Source organism: Geospiza fortis, unplaced genomic scaffold, assembly GCF_000277835.1.
Source record: "Geospiza fortis unplaced genomic scaffold, GeoFor_1.0 scaffold171, whole genome shotgun sequence".
NCBI classification, from domain to species: Eukaryota; Metazoa; Chordata; class Aves; order Passeriformes; family Thraupidae; genus Geospiza; species Geospiza fortis.
The window spans coordinates 843885-844120 of record NW_005054313.1 but is presented as its reverse complement, the minus strand read 5'-3'; the positions used below and the strand labels follow the sequence as shown (position 1 = coordinate 844120).

The following is a 236-nucleotide window of genomic DNA, read 5'->3' as shown; positions in this document are numbered from 1 at the left end:
AGCCGTGTGTGTTGCGTGGGGTCGGTGCCAGCCATGTCTGTGATGCAGAGGGGCAGCCCTGGGTTGGACTAAGGGGTCATTGGCCAGGACAGTGAGTGCTGCTGGGCTTTGTCCCGAGCTGGGGCAGCGGAGGCAGCCCGAGCTCTCTCCCCCACTCCTTGGTCGGGCTGCACGCTCGGCTGCCTCTGTAAACCGAGCTTGCTGCTTTACAGTGGGGCTCAGCCACTTCTCTCCCC

At 64.4% G+C, this 236-nt stretch overlaps 1 protein-coding gene across 1 annotated transcript in view; it reads left to right on the top strand.

Moving 5' to 3' along the window:
* The window catches only part of HAPLN3 (hyaluronan and proteoglycan link protein 3), a 4680-nt gene that overhangs the window by 903 nt on the left and 3541 nt on the right, over positions 1 to 236 (top strand). The window lies entirely within an intron of this gene.